Source organism: Oryzias latipes, chromosome 22 (assembly GCF_002234675.1).
Source record: "Oryzias latipes chromosome 22, ASM223467v1".
In the NCBI taxonomy this organism is placed as follows: Eukaryota; Metazoa; Chordata; class Actinopteri; order Beloniformes; family Adrianichthyidae; genus Oryzias; species Oryzias latipes.
Window position 1 is genome coordinate 18750292 of NC_019880.2, and position 16289 is coordinate 18766580.

General features: G+C 39.4%; 1 long non-coding RNA gene across 1 annotated transcript; it reads left to right on the forward strand.

Annotated features, from left to right (window-relative positions):
* Positions 1-410: 410 nt before the first annotated feature.
* On the forward strand, positions 411-15849 carry LOC110017583. The gene is made up of 3 exons (XR_002293013.1): positions 411-551; positions 2712-2862; positions 15620-15849. It is a non-coding gene; the product is annotated as an uncharacterized LOC110017583 (long non-coding RNA).
* Positions 15850-16289: the final 440 nt, after the last annotated feature.

Genomic DNA, 16289 nt, shown 5'->3' on the forward strand with positions numbered 1-16289 from the left:
ATGGTTTAAACCTTTGCTGCCCTGCTGTTGGGAAGATGGAACCCAATGCTAGACATATTCAACTGTTGACCCTTTTTTCACCTTATCCATGTTTGTCTTTTTGAAAATAAGATACTATCATCATTACAAAGCAGATGTATATCATATCATAATAGATATGCTAAATATGTAGATAAGCATCCTCTATATGCGTCATTGTCATCATGCAACTTACTATTAACATGTTAGAGTTAAATTTAATAACAATTACAATTAGTTGCTAGTAGGCTCCTAGAAGTTAGAAGCTAGGGATAGAATGGTGCACTGGGGTTCTGTCCTTTATTGTCATCTACTCCTCTCTATTCTTGATCATTTATTTATCATTTAGTTCTCCATGCCTCTGTTTGGTGCAGTGCGATTCATGTGTTGTCCCTCTTTCCCACTCTACTCGGGGGAGGGAGAGTGATTCCAGATTCCAGTTGGCTCATCTGTGCTCCTGTCCTGGCCGTGGATTTCGCCTCTGGCTCGTCCTTCTCCTGGGCTTCTGCCGGCCCCACGGCGCGCCGGGAAAAGTAAGAAACAAAAAGGAAAGTGCGCTCAGTGTAGTTGATCACAGTGAGGTTTGTTCCAAAGGACTTTTGATTGGCTGTTCTACATGTCAATCAAGTGACGTACTTCACGCCAATGATGATGATTCGCTGACAGGTATTTTTTGTAATATTTTTGTTTATCTTTATCCCATCCTTAAAGGTAATGAGCTGGTCTAAGGGCAGGGATGCCCAGTTTAGCTAAGTCTGTTTAGTATGTTTAGCAATCAGCTATTGTATTTTATAACTGATTTTATGTTTTGTGAAATTGTGAATCCCATTGAGACAATAGTGTTGAACTGAATTAATTTGAATTGAATGTAGTTACAGGAAAAACAAGCTAAGATGAGCCAGAATGTTATTCTAACCCAAACTAAGCTGTCCCCCTTTAATGATTAACGCAGTAAGCACACCTTTAATGCAGACTTTAGAGGGTGCACTTTCTGCATTTAGCAAACCCAAAGGTATGGAGCAAGCAGAAAAAAGTTCCAAACTTTTTTAATGACTAACCTCATTAACTGTTTATTTTTTCTCTTTTTTCTTACCCCGGGTTCACACTGCATCCAGCCCAGCTCAGGTATAACCACCAGAGTGGTCTACCTATTGGAGATGACTCACATTGGCTACGGATACAAGCTCTGCTGTCGACCTCCCAATTTATGTAGGTTCATGCGATAACCTGCCTTTTTTATAGGAAGTCCTAGTAAACAAACCCTCATTCCGTGACTAGTTTTCATACAAGGTGTAAGCGGATGTGTATTAATGACTACACCATGGTAAAATCATAGCAAGTACAGCAGAAAATAGATTTTATTTTGAAAAAGTACCGGATACACTTTACACTCGCTCGCATGACTTCCGGTTTAAGTCGCTTCATTTGCCCCAACTTCAAAAAACAGTTCTCCGGCTCACTTTGCCGTCAGGCAAAAATTTTAAGCCAACAAAACAGATTCGGAACGCCGGAAAGCCCGGAGCAGAGAGGCCAAACCGGATTGGATGTGAGTGCCTCTCGCACTTTTCAAGTTACGTAAAGACTCTGGCGGTCGCACTGGAGCAGGACTGGATGCAACTGTGAGCCCAGGGTTATTTGGTGTTGATGAAATTACCCATCCGATTAGTTAGAAGATCTCTTTTCCTTCTGTTGTTGAGCAGTTGAGCATCATTCCAGCTTTGAGTACAGTCTCAGACAGGTAGAGATTTTGTGAAGTGGTGCTTGAAATAAAGTAAAGCAGCTGCTTAGCTTTGAACAAGAAACAAGCCTTCTGTTTACACATCAATGACTATCTCAGGTGTCCCCACATCACCAACTCCCTCATGCTTTTCCATATGGCATAAGTAGATGATCTTTGTATACCTAAAACTATTTTAAAAAAACTGTGCATCTATTGATCACTATGGTTTCTTCAAAGAGGACAGATATAGCTCTAAACCAGCATTTTTATTTTTAAAAGCCCCAGTTTCACGTAACTTACATAACAATAGGCACTTTTTTTTGAGAACCGGTTTATTGCAATTGTGTTAAAAAGAAAAGTGATTAATCAAAGCATAATAGGGGTGGGATTTTATAAGTTTACTTCATCCTATCCCTTTGATGTAATCAATCAAATTCTATCCAACAATCATAATGAAATCAATGTTTCATGCATGTTTATTGTATGAGTAAGGGCAAATATGTCTATTGATGATTAGAAGCAGTTTTTATGTTCATCTTTTAATTAATCTGATCAATACAGGAATTATGGTCTCTAATTGATTCAATCTAACTGTGTATTTTTTATTTTTATCATCTTTTTCCTTTGTTTTTTTTTTTGCTTCAAATTGTTTCAAATAAGTCAGTCAACTAATCAAACTTATTATATTAGTTACCCTGTGTAATGTTTTTGCAAATCAAGGCCGTTCATTTCAACTCCAAATGATTTCCATTTGTGGTTTCTACTTCTAATGCAGTGTCTGATGGTATGGTCACATGCAATAGTACAGGTGATACGGGCTTTTGGGTTGTCTGAGCCTGTGGAGTATTGTAGAAAGGAGAGGCTGGTTCAAGGCACATCTAATGCAGGCGTGTCTTGGATTTTCCTTGAGCCTGGTTGAAATTGAAATGTTTGATGTGTGTGTGTGGTAAAAATATATCTCTTATGGTTTCAGGACGACAAGCCAAGCAGAGCAAGTGTTCATTAGAAAGATGGAGGAAGTGGATTTGCCAACAAACAAGTAGCTGTGCAGAGTGGATGACGTCACTAGATCTGCTAGGGATTCCCCAAGGCTGAAGAGTTGGGGGCTGAAATTCCACTGACAGGTGATGACAGACGTAGAGCTGCGTCTCTCAGATGTGTTGTGAGGCCAGAGCTCCAGACACTCTACACTTTCGAAGGCGGAAACAGAGGGGAAAAAATAGGTAGTAAGTACCAAAAGGGATGGGTTGAAAATCTTAATCAAAGGCCAGAAAACATGAAAAGGCAATAAAAGTCTTAACTATGACTTGCTGGAGCGTGAACTGAGTCAACGAACTGGCAGTGTGGAAGTGAAACTGTGCACCTTAAATAGTGTGAATGCAGCTGGAGCACAATGTGGAAGTACTTAATATCGTAGAAAGGAGAGGTCGGTTAAGGTGGATGAAATTAGAGTGGAGGAAAAGGGAGGGTGGAAGTGAAGATGCAGGACTGAACCATGACAGTATCATGAAATATTTGTCAGGTCAATGAAAGTGATTGTTGTGCAGAGCCGTAACACCACACTGTAGTAACGCATTCATCACAACTGCCCTAAAGGCTAGATATAGGTGCGAGAAATGGGCAAACTTGTATGGGGTCAGCAAATAACACACACTTATCACACAAACAGTAATTGAGGGTCCTTTTGTGCAGTCCAAAAGATATGAGGGGGCAAATACATCACATCTGTATGAAATGTTTGTTTCTTACCTACTTCAACCTTACTTTACCCTTGCATGTTGTATAAGTATTTGCCTCAACAAAAAATGTGCATGAACATTGTTACTCAACGGCAGGGGTGGGAAAACTATGGCCCGCAGGCCGGATCCTCCTCCGCCTCCATGTTTGGTCGGGCCCACTGAACAATATCAGAGACCCATGTTGTTTTTTGTTTTATTTTTAATCTGGCCATACGATCAATACCCGCATAGAAGATGACATTTCATTCCACCCTTCTGCAGTCTATGTTCAATCTGAAAACCTCCAAAATCCCTGTCAAATAAAACAGAAGACAGTCTTCCCTTTCTATGTCACAGTTCATCTTTCCCGGTTTAGCTCATTCTTTTAAAGCGATTTTGCTGCTTTTTTTTAAACAGTGGACCCTGTTCTGTGTCTTGATTGGCTGGAGACCCTGTCAATCAATCTCCTCCGTGCCATGGAGTGCAATTAACACATGTGGAATTATATGCAGAGTATGCAAAGCAGTAATCAAATCAAAAGGTGGCTACTATGAAGATTTGACATTTTTAGTTATTTCACACTTTTTTGTTATGTATATAATTCCACATGTGTTAATTCACGGTTTTGATGTCCTCAGTGTGACTCTACAATTTTCATAGTCATGAAAATAAAGAAAACTCTTTGAATGAGAAGGTGAGTCCTAACTTTTTTTCATTATTATTCATTATAACTAATAATTTTCATTCTTAGTTTTAGCGCAAACTGTGAGACATGTGAGGAGCTGCAGCGCTCTAAAGGCCCGTACACACCGGGATGAATATTCGCCAGCCGTTATTCGCCAGCGTTTTTCGGCACGTTTTTTGTGTTCACACCCAGGCGATTTTCGCTGACGGTGAGCCGAGCGAACATGCAATTTCATTCCCTGACATTAGATGGCGCTTAATGTAAACAGAAATACTCCTGTACACAAGGTGGCGCTGCGCAACTTTACGCTTCTTAAAGTCGCTTTTCACTCAGAAGAAGAGAGCAAGTATTTAGGCGCTTGTCAGAATCATACAAAGAAAACATGAATATTTCAAGCACCAGTAGCTCCAACTGGTGCTTGGTTCGGGGATATTTTAGAATGTCCGTCATTATTTCTTCGCGGCAGTGTAGACGCTACTTGGCGTCTATCTTCTTCGCTGGTATGTGTGCTCAGAAAGGCAGTTTTGTGTTTGAGCGCCCCCAAGTTGTGTTTTACTGTAACTTCAGAGGCTCCAGACACGTGTGCAAAAGCGCCGTTCTCATTGGTCGAATAGATTTCGACACGACGCGTCAAAAAAAAAAAAAAAAAAACCCCGAGGCATTTTTTTTGTTTTGATGCTTTGACACGTGCCGTTTTTTCGCGTCGGTGTGCACACTCTCATTGGTGCCTTTTGTTTAGTCATGAGGCGTTAAACGTCGGCGAAAATCGAGCGAAATTCGTCCTGGTGTGTACGGGTCTTAAGTCTCAGCGGGAAAATGACGGGAGAGGATCCATTATTTATCAATTTTTTTCTTATTTGTATCAGTATATTTTTTCCTGACTTTTTGTCTTTGAAAACTACAGAAAGAGTTATTTGGTCATTTTTTTAATTTCATAAATATTAGTCATTTATTAAAAGGATCATGAATGAATGAAACTTTATTCATATAGCACTTTACAACTCCTGTAAGGTACCAAAGGGCTTCACAATAAAAGAAAGACAAAAGAAGTTTAAAGTTTTAAAGAAAAAAACTTATTGTGGCCCTCACAAGAAAGATTTGGGGAACTCCGCTCTAGCATCCATGTGGTGTTGAAAGATTTTTTTTTTTTCATTCTTACGATCATTCAAAAAACACATGAACGCAGCATTTCTCTAAGTTTTACACGAGGTACATCAAGCCGTTGGTGCAATTGGCTCTAAAACAAGAACAAGGGTTTTAACCTAAAAACTCTAAAATGTTCTGTTTTAAAATATAATTTTCAATCCAAATGTTTTCATCCAGGTTACATGTTATTTCTTTCTCACTCCACGCATCTGCTCCTGGTCCAGCCCTTCTATCCAATTTTAGAACCCTATGTGGCCCGCGAGTCCAATGCTTGCTCACCCCTGCTCTACGGGCTCACCTTGATATTTCATGCCAGCTTCCTGTCTTCCCATCCAGGTTTGCTCATTTTTCACACCTGGACAGCCCATATTTAGCCATAAGGGCATTTGTGACTAAGCCTTAAGATAATGGTCAAGCGCTCAATGTCTTCAATTATTTTGCTCTATTCAGGAGACACATGTCCTAGTGTTTGAGGCAAAAGGTTAGTATTCATGCACATCCCCTGTTTTCCGTTTAGTGGGGTCTTTAAACTGAGCAGTTCATAAAAGTAACCCCCTTGAATATCTTGCCATTTGGTCAGGTTTGCATAATAATGCTTGAAAATATATCTGACTAATCTCATTTGTTTTATTTGTAATCAACCTAACGTTGATGAATCATACAGGGCCAATATATTAATTTTATGAAGTTATTACGAAGATATTATGAAGTTTTTTTAAAATAATTGGAGAGGATTTCATGTAATCCATGGACACCAGTGAAGATCACAAATCTTTGAATGAAAAAGGTTCAGCCCACTGTCTAGTGGGTCTAGATGACCCAACTCCCAATGTTAAAGTGCCTAGGATAGCACAAGGGTTACTCATGCCGGTGCCATGAATGGAACTAGCAAGCCTCTGGGTGGACCTAATTGTCATTTACTATCAGGTCAACATTTTAATCTCAGTTACATGTTGGTTTATGTGAATCATATTGGCAAACACAATTTATGATATGAATTGAATCATTGCCAAAATTAATTGTTACATTCATCTTGTAAACCCGTTTTGCCCCTTTCGGGGTCAGGGGGCTGAGGTACACCCAGGACAGGTCGCAATCAGCCATTCACACTTAGGGACAATTTAGAGTAATCAAATAACATATAATAAAGATTTTTGGACTGTGGGAGGAAGAGTACCCAAAGAAAACCCAGGCATGGACAAGGAGAACATGCAAATTTCACACAGAAAGGTCCCAGCCAGGACTTTAACTGGGGACTTCTTGTGAGGCAAAAGCGCTAACCACTGTCCCACCGTGCAGCCTGTGAATTGTTACACCCCTATTAATTATGAATCTATTGTGTTCTGGTTAGTAAAACTTGTTTGACTTCTAAAAAATAAATTTAATGAAAAAAAAATCAAATGAAAATTCTTCAAATTATGGTCTATATTCGCCAATCTAGTGAGGATCAATGCTCAACTGGGGCTGGGGGGGCTTTCTGGGGGTGGGTTCCCCACTGGGCTTTGTGGCGGTCCTGCTAACCCTGGTCTGGCTGGGCGGGTTCTTTCTATCTGCTATACCATGCCGGTGTCGGGGGGCCCTGGCTACTGCTTCAACAGTGGTCATGATGTGGGGATGGCCTGATTTGACATCAGAGTTCGCTCTCTCTGCATTGAAAAGTCTGCTCTAAGGCTACATAGTAAGGTTGTTGTTGAGAGTTCTGCTCCAGTGTATGAGCCTCACTCTGCCCATGGGATTGACAGATTTTTGATACCATGTTAATTCATTTAATTGTTACATGCAACATTTGGATCGCAGTGTGAGTTGTTTTTTTTTTTTTCTTCAGTAGAAGGTAAATCATTTTCTTTCAAAAGTCACACTTCACACCTGTGACATCAGTTTAAAAAAAAGGACTATATTGCTGCTGAGTTCTTGACCCCCAGGTGAGAGATGTGGCACATCATGATTAATTTATAAAAGACTATTAGAAATATCACCCCGCTAGCTCCTGTTTAAATAATTCATCAATTTGAAGAAACGGTTGGCGGGGGTTTCTGTGTGGCCGTCTCTATCACAGACTCTTAATTCAGAAAAAATGTATAGAAGTGTTTAATTACTGTGTTTCAGCTTGATTTCAGTGAGACAAAGAAAAACATTTAAATTGACTTGTATGTTTTGTGTTTTACTCTTTGAAGTTACATAAATAGAAATAAATACATGTGCAAATTATACAGCTGGAATAGAAAGTTATTTCACAAGGACAATCACATGAATTTAGCTAATTTAGCAAGGAAGGCTAATAATTTGTCCTGTCCAACATGATGGATACTAGCTAGTCTTGCTAGGATCCTGAGTGCAGTGTTCCCAACCTCCAGGTGTAGAAAAAAACAAACACCATCTATATTTTTTCTGTTTTATTTATAATCTAATTCTGAAAGAAGTTTTAGTTAGGAAAACTGCTAACTTCTCCCCACCACATCCGACTCATTCTTGACACATTCTGCAAAGACCGCTACATTGAAACAACCAAGCTGGCAAAGTCAATATAAAGCAAACGTATTTGGAAAGGAACCAGTGAAGAAACCGGAAAAGTGCTTTTTTACTTCAAAGAACAAAGAAAGCTAAGTTTAACAGACAAAAATCTGGAGTTTTTAATTCCAAAATGGGTGAATTGGATTGAACTTTAGGGGAGGATTTTATATAAAATATGCCTGAGACAAAACTTTTCATTAAGTCTTTAATTTTCTAAAGTATTGTTATTCAAGTATAGGCTCCGTGCACGTAACTAAGGAGTTCTACTTCCGCCGCCTTGAGTGTGAGGCCGACCATTTCCGGTTTGCGACTTCTATAGCAGCGACACGGCAGATTTTCATTGCGAAAGATGGCATATTTCACCCGTTGTCTACAAGGTCTCCCGAAAATCGACGTGAACGACATCTACAGGATTGTCGACCAGTGCGTGGTTACATGGGCAAAATATCATGTCGAAAAAATATAGTGTCGAAAATACCGGAAGGGAAATGTGTCCCGTTGTAAACATACCTTTGCTGTCACATATATTTATGCAGCAGCTCGGTAATATACGAGGCGATCTTCCAAACGTGCTTTTATTAATGTTATGAATATTATGAAGTGCCTGTTCACTCATCATTTTATATTTAATCCTAGTGGTCAGTGCTTTTTTTGCGGAAAAAGTACGGAGCTGGAAGAAGAACCCAGTGTTAGGCTAACAACACGGGCTAACAACATTAGCCTTTTGATGGACACAAAATCCAGGACGAACCATGTGGGAAACGCTGGGAAACTCTGGGAATAACATCAGCCTTTATTTTGTCAGGGCACAACTAGAAACACAATTCCGTGTGATTTTTTGAACAGTTTCTAATGACTGAGACGGCTGTGTAAGCTGGCGGCTCGAGCTCTGCTCTGTTCTCGTGAGTCCGGCAGCCGCTAACCCAGAGCGGCGGTTCGGCTCGCAGTCCGAATTCTCACACATAACAAAACAACAAAACGCACACGTAACAAAGCACCCTCCCCTCAAACACATTAATAAATCCAGCTGCTCTGCTCAGAGAGGTTCACTCGGTCCACTGGCACCGGAGCCCGAACGCAGAGCTCGGTTGATGCCGGGTCCAGACGTCAGTGGACACGCATCCCCCCCGCATCTCACTCGTGAGGGGTGAAAGAGAGGGGAGAGCCAGCGGAGCGAGAGCAGAGCGGCTGGTTGGTCCCGTATGCGCTCCAAAGCTTTCTCTCAGCGAAACACCATCTATGCATGACGTAAACCAGAGCAGTAGTGACACACGATCGGAATGACCGTTTACATGAACAACGATCGGTATAACCCAGCTATCTCGATCGGAAAGAAATTTTGATCCGAACGAGTCTGACCGGGGCAGAATATTCCGAACGGTGTGTTTACATGAAGCAGTTTCTTTCCGATTGCTGCAAATACGAAACACGACTCGTCTTGCTTTGGGTGAAGTCCTCCCGCCGTGTTCACGATCCATTCGGCTCTCACCAACACATATACTGGAAAGCTATGAAAGCTTATAGTACTGTTGTCCTTTGACAAATTCGCACACGGGTACACAACAATGTTGTGATGTCTTTGTCACGCGTTGAAACACCAAACGCCTGTCTTTTACCCGAAATCCGCTCCTATTTAATCAAAACTAGCAACTCAACAAAACTCCCCACAACAATAACACGACCAACAGGAAGTTGTCGGCCTTACACTCGAAACACAGAAGTTAACCGGAAGTTCTATCGTGCACGTAGGCTATTGTAAGGCAAAAGTTTGAAAAATGCTGTTTAGTGGCTTTTAATTTGTTAATATTTGATGACAGCATTTCCAGCACTTTTATTATGAAGGGACTGATCCAGTCACTTTTGACTGACTGATTTTCTCAATCTTTCTCGATCTCCGGTTGACTGATGGATGCATTGCAGATCAAACAACAGGATGCTAGTGTTGGTAGAAACACACCTGAGTCAAAGGCTATGTAATGACAGCAGGAGGTGTTTCATTCACCTGTCAGACAAATCTGCATCTTCATCTCTTTCCTGTCCCAGCCCCACCTCAGATCTGCTCCTCCATGTCACTCCCCCATCCAGTGAACTATCCATCATTTATCATTTCCTCCGCACTTTAATGGGAGCTTGTTAGAGCACCAGGCGCAGTCACTCCATCACTGTCAGCCATATTATCTGCAGCAAACTGTTCCTGCCTTAAGTTAAGGAGATATGCTGAGTCTGTAAAGTAAAAACCCCAACACTAATGCACCACCATGAAAACACTATGGCGTTCAGAAATCAGCAGTGAGGGATTCTGCCAAAACTTTATCCAGAAAAGCTGATGTTCAAAGCACTATTGGTAATTTCATGTGGTGTGGGATAGCTTAAATAATGAAAAAAAAGTTGTTTTTTCAAAGCAAGGGCAATTTAAACTGGAGTGAAGGTGTCTGGCTGTATCCAAAGTTTGAACACACTTATCTTTAAAAGTTGAAGGTATTTAGACTTTTGCTGCTATGATATTTTTATATATATTCAATTAAGAGCTAAAAGAAGCAGAACTTTAAATTGATGATCTCAGGAAACGGACACAAACAGAGAAAGATTTAATAAGACTCATAAGTCAAAAACGCATCTTTAGCGTTTTCACTTGCAAGCAAGGGGGCAGACAGAAGATGTTTACATTCAATCTGCAGACTGAGGGTGCATTCGAAAAATAACAATCAGTTATACTGTTTCGGACACACACACACACACATACACAAGAGTTCAGCTGCATGTTCAGCTGTGTGTCTGTGGCCTTCAGTCCCCAAGGAAGTGAAGTCAGAGCTGGGGTTTGTTTTGAAGCTGCTGGGTGGGTGCAGACAAATGTCTGTGCATGTTGCAGTCATTTATGAAAAGCAGAGGATACATTTATTTAAAAACAGATGATAGAGTGTCTAACAAGTCTATCAGCTAAAAAGGCAAAAAAAAAAAACGTGATCATACGAGTAAAAGAAAGTATCCCACGTCCTCAAGGACCAAGCCTCTGCAAGGCATGCTCTGGAAATATCACAGATCATACTGGAATTCAATATAATTTTAAATATTTTAATAATGTCATCCATCCATCCATCCATCTTACTCCGCTTTTCCGAGACCGGGTCGCAGGGGCAGGAGTCTTGGCAAAGATACCCGGACTTCCCTCGCCCCGGCCACTTCCTCCAGCTGGGGGGACCACGAGGTGTTCACCAGCCGAGATTATCTTAACTTTGGCCTATTTCCTTGTACAATATTGTTATGAAATCTCTTTTTTGAGTTAATGCAATATATGTTAACAAAGCTTTTTGAACTTTTGTTTGTAAATTAAATTAAATTTCTGATATTTTGGAAATGGTTTTGTATTTCTTTGTATTAGAGTTGGCATTGCAGTTGGTGATGGCACAGTTGTTTTTGAAATGGCACTTCATGTTAAAAATGTTGCTGAACAAAGTCCATGTTGTCCATGATGTAGCAATGCTTGCATGAAATAAAGGTTAGCAGCAGTTCCTCCCACACGCAAATTTGCATGTGGTCTATGAACACACTTTGAACATGTTCATGTAAGACCAAATTTGACATCTGTCGAAACAGAGGTGGTGGAGGTGAAACAATCGCTGACTACAAAAGAATAAGAAATGACAAAGAAGAAACTAAGCAAGTCCAGCTGGTCTTCTGACTTTCAAATTAACATTCTTTCTCATTAACTTTTACTTGAAGTAGGCAAGAGGCTTGATATTAATGTAGTACATGTAAGGGTCAATGGCCGACGAAGTGTGCATTATCACTTTTTAACGCACGCCGTAGAAGCCTGAACCTTCCAAGGCGAAGCGGAGGACGGTTGCTTCCGCAAAGTGCGTTAAAAAATGATAATGCATACTTAATAGTAACCCGTTTTTAGTCCTTAATTCTTGTTTTTTTCCAATTTGGATCGCTTTTCTCACAAAAAGCGAACTATTTGTTACGTGGTCCACGTAACAAATAGTCCGCGTCGCGCCGCACCACCACTGCAGTCAAGATTAAGCGATATATATATATATATATATATATATATATATATATATATATATATATATATATATATATATATATATATATATATATATATATATATACAGTATGCTAATGTTTCCGATGGGTTGAACAAAGCATCAGTTCAGAGAGAAAGTTCACCTCTTACCGCTTGTTTTTGTACAGATGATGAAGCAAAAGATTGTTTTAAAGAAGCTGGCGCAGTGATACAAAACATTTAAGCTAGGTGACCAGAACTTCTTTCTTCACTGTGCGGTTATCCTGTAGTATATCACTTTTTAACGCATTCCCAACAGCCAATCAGAATCGAGTATTCACCCGGACGCTGGTATAAGATATGGTGATATGCTTAGGTTCCATTGAAAAACCTACATATACCAGATGGCACCAGGATTTCCTGAAAACCAGAAGCTGTGATTTCAGGCATATTAGTGTACTTTATGATGTGCATCAGAGTTCCACTATGGTTCTCTCCTTGTTACATGAAGCACAATCTGAGAGATCAAACATTAATGTGGACTAACAAGCCAGTTTGAAAGTGTCTATTAAAAGCAAAGCTGCAGTATCATCATAATAATTTACATAATAGGCAAAGCCAAAGAGTCTACAAAATACTGGAGATTTCACCTTTCCATAAATGTAAAGAGTTGATTTTTGTTTCTAGTTGTGGCAGAAGCCAGCATAATGGAGGGATTTATCCATTTCATTCATGGGACTGAGGCATAATCAAATCCGCTCATCCTTCATGTGCCGTGCACTCATTCACATGGATTTACGCACAATAGCATCTGTTTCATGTCTTTGGTTTGGGTTGTGAGCTCGCACTAATTCCACCAATTCTGCACACAAATGTGTTTCTTGATGAGGATTAGCACTAAACTGCTCTCTGTAGACTTAATAGAATTGGGGAATTAAACACCAGAAAGCATCCAAATAATGTCCAGAATACAGGAGCAGATCTCAATTTCAACCTTCAGTCACTTCCCTGAGTGTAAATTATTTTTTTCGTTGTTCCCATTACTTATTTTGTATCGTGTCTTCGTATTTTCAGTGCACTTACATAAACATTTTTTAATAACTAATGTCTGAAGTTGTTATTTGGATTCTGAATTGAAAAAGTCACAACAAAAGAGTGTATTTACAGGTATTTGCACATCATTATGTCAAGCTTGTTTTAGAAAATAGAGCGTTTTTTTTTCTTTTTTTTTTAAGATGCTAGGTAACAATTTTCTGTGCAGGCCTAACAGTAACTAGGTTTCGGCTACTTTGGGAAGCTTTTTTTGGTGAAATTTTAGCTTTGATGCTGGATTAATAATGAATGAGGATCATGTTCTTTTGATATCTCTGGCATGTTGGACATGGTTTTAGTCTGTTCTGCCATATGAGAAGCTGCGGAAAACATATGTGGACGGATCGACTTTTTCATGAATTATTCACTGTTTGACAGCCCATAGTTTCTGAGAATGAAGAGCTTTGTGAGGCTTAGGGGATGATCAGGAGCACAGCAGTGGACAGCCTTGTAGTTTCGGTGGACCAGACTTTTCTAGAAATGAAACTCTGCAGCATTGAAATGTGTCAGTAATGAGGCTGAGCAGAGAAAACTGCTGGACCCGTTTTATTATGGTCTGGAGCATGAATAAAACAAAGGAAATCTTGTGAGTTTTAGAAGAATAAGAAGAAGTCTGTCCTTGGAGAAAAGCTGAGTTTTAAAAAAGACTGCAGAAACTGGAATGCTTTGCTTATACAAAGCCGGGCTGGGAATTTTATTTACAAACAGGAACAGAACACTTTAAGGGAAACGATTCATTTAGTAAAAGTTTGCTCTCTACACAAGTCCTCTGTTCTATGCTTGTTAGTTTTATGAATTCTCAAAAGGGAAAAGAGGGAAAACTTGATGTTTAAATAATTTATCTATCCTAAGTATTGATGGTTTTTGGCTGTTGTGGGATTGCGGCAAAATACCTGCCTCTTGTAATGTACCATATACTTGTACTCAGCAGCAACTTATATGTGATTTTTAATACATAAATATTATTATTAGTAGTAGTAGTAGTAGTAGTAGTAGTACTAACCTTTTTATTTTGGACAAGTGAAAACAAATGTAAACTAACAAAATAAGACAAAAACAAGACAAAAATTATATAAAACAAGAAAATTATATAAAACAAGACAAGACAAAATTATATAAACACAAGTCCAAAAGTTAGTGAGAAGAAGAAAAATCTTGTAAACTCTCGCCCCCTTTACCTTAAGTCCTTACTTTCCCAACTAAACCCAGTACTCCCACCATCAAAGTCCAGTGCCCTACATATTCGGTTACAGCTGCACATGTAATTCTCATTACCAAAAAACATCCAAATCAATAACAAGAACCATACCTTGCTAATCCTAATTTATTATTATTTAATTCACATATTTTTCTGTGTAGCAAGTTATTAAAGTTAGAAACTGACCAATTAGGTGCCTCAACAAAAGTACGAGTTCTCACGTTGAAAGTCCGTAATGTTTGATTGACAGATTCTCCAGAGTCCACTTTCAAGTGGGGGGGGGAGGGGGGGTGTAAACTTTCAACAAGCTCACTCCTGATTGGTGAAAGTAAAATGTTGACTCAGACTGACTCAAACCAATGACTGCTTACTGAAGTCGTCCGGCTCCAACATGGCGGCTTCTGTATCATGAATAAATGGCGACTGAATTGACTTCATTTAGTTGGAGCCAGAAGTAAGTCACATGTTCTATGGGTGACGTCACACTCAGTCCAGTTTTCATGTACTTGGAGGAACAGTTCAAAATGTTGAAGCCGGAATTCCAGCTATGAAAAAAAAAGAAAAAGGTAATTTTGGAGCTGAAGTGGGATATTTGCAACAAAAGGCATCAATGGGTTTTAATGTGCAATTGCTTGGACTTGAGGTTCTGGGGCCACACATCCAGATGAAATCATTAACCCTCCACCTCCATGCTTAACTGTTACAGTAAGTTGTGCCATTTCTGTTAACAATCAGAGCGTTTAGTTTGGTTTGATATATTACTTCAGCTGTTTAGTTTAATTTCCACCAAATAAATACTTCCACAGCATTAATGCCAAATGCTATTGAAAAAATGTTCACCATTACTGGAATGTTTTCCAGGATATGTAAAGACCTAAAAGTCAAAAAAGGATAAATTTTCTTTAATTTAGCTTTTTAGACATAGCTGTGTTTCATTCTGCAGATGACTGCTCTTCAGACATCCATCAAGAACAGATAAGTTTCTTTGGCCTTTCAGAAAGTATAATTGCCTCTGACAGGATGCTCTATCACACATCATTTAACCTTCCCTCTGAGCCAGTTCACAACCCTGTAGCATTAATCTCAAATCCAGTAGTCAGCATGCGGCTGACACGGTCAGATGCCTAAGGAGGGGAATCACTGTCATCTGACACACTTCCTAAAAGATACAGCTAGAGAAGCTGGCTTTTAAGTCTGATAAACCTCAAACTGTCAATTCAGTGTTTATTTTTTACATCTTCCTCAAGGATCATAGCATAAACCCTTTGATATAAGATGGTTATCAATAATAACTGTGATGTTTAAATTTGAGATGATTAGACCTTATTAGAAGACCATGAACTGAATTGGATTATTGGAGTTAATTATGCATGTGTAATGAGATTAGCTCTTTTTTTTCTTTAAACTGTCACTTTATAAATAAATGAATGTTTTGTTTTTACTTCACAATTTTCTAATGTATTTTCAATTAAATTTAGGGAATACTTCATCTGATGTATTATATTTTTTTGACTTCCCATAGGTATATATGAACTCCACGCCGCGCAGCAACATCATCTCCCTCCAAGATTAATATCATCTGCTGCTCTGAACGTGTAAGGGGGAAGTCCACACTCACCGTCTGGATCTCTATCCGGTCATCTCCGCCGTTGGGACTCACACGACTCCATCATCGCAGGGTGTCTTCGTCTTTACCTCCTATTGAACCACCACGTCCAATCATCCTGGACAATAAATTCGTGAGTTTATCCACTCCTGTGTCAGTGATCTTTCCGGGTTCCAGCAACTGGGTCTGTTCACGTCATCATAGATCATGACACTTATAACAACTTCAGCAATTTCAATCAGATTATGGCATATTCACTTGCAATCTCATAAACAATTTAGGTAAAGGAACAAAATAAAAATAAAACAATTCAGATTCAATAATTTTGTAATAATTATACTGATATGGCTATTAAAAAAAGTAAAACAAACAAAACAGTAAATGTCAAAGAAATTGTAAAAGACATTGGGTATAGATACGGTGGGGTGGTTGGAGATAAGTTTTTCCTGGATAATGTTGGGTGACCGATGCAGCCAGATCTCTATATGAAGGCCTGGCAGCAAAGCTAATGGTGTCACTAATGTTAGGTTTCAGATAACCTAATTAAGAAAACAAAAAACAAGAATATTCGATAAGCGGTTAGGTG